Here is a 230-nt window from a genome sequence, read left to right as displayed (position 1 = left end):
CGGGCGGGGGGCCGGACCCCAGCAGCCCCTCGGGCCAGGCCGAGGCGGGAGCCCCAGAACCCAGCGCAGGCTGCTCGGGGGCGCAGAGCCACAGGCCCTCCTGCGGGGGCAACCGCACTGGGTCGGAATAGTCCGACCCTTAGTCCGACCCGGGTGCCGGCCCGCCTCCGGGGACACCTGGGGGCGCGCGGGGGCACCGCCTACCCCGCGGGCCGGCCTGGCGGGGCGGG

Source organism: Tupaia chinensis, unplaced genomic scaffold (assembly GCF_000334495.1).
Source record: "Tupaia chinensis unplaced genomic scaffold, TupChi_1.0 Scaffold000544_1, whole genome shotgun sequence".
Lineage (NCBI taxonomy): Eukaryota > Metazoa > Chordata > Mammalia > Scandentia > Tupaiidae > Tupaia > Tupaia belangeri.
This window is presented reverse-complemented; position numbering follows the sequence as displayed.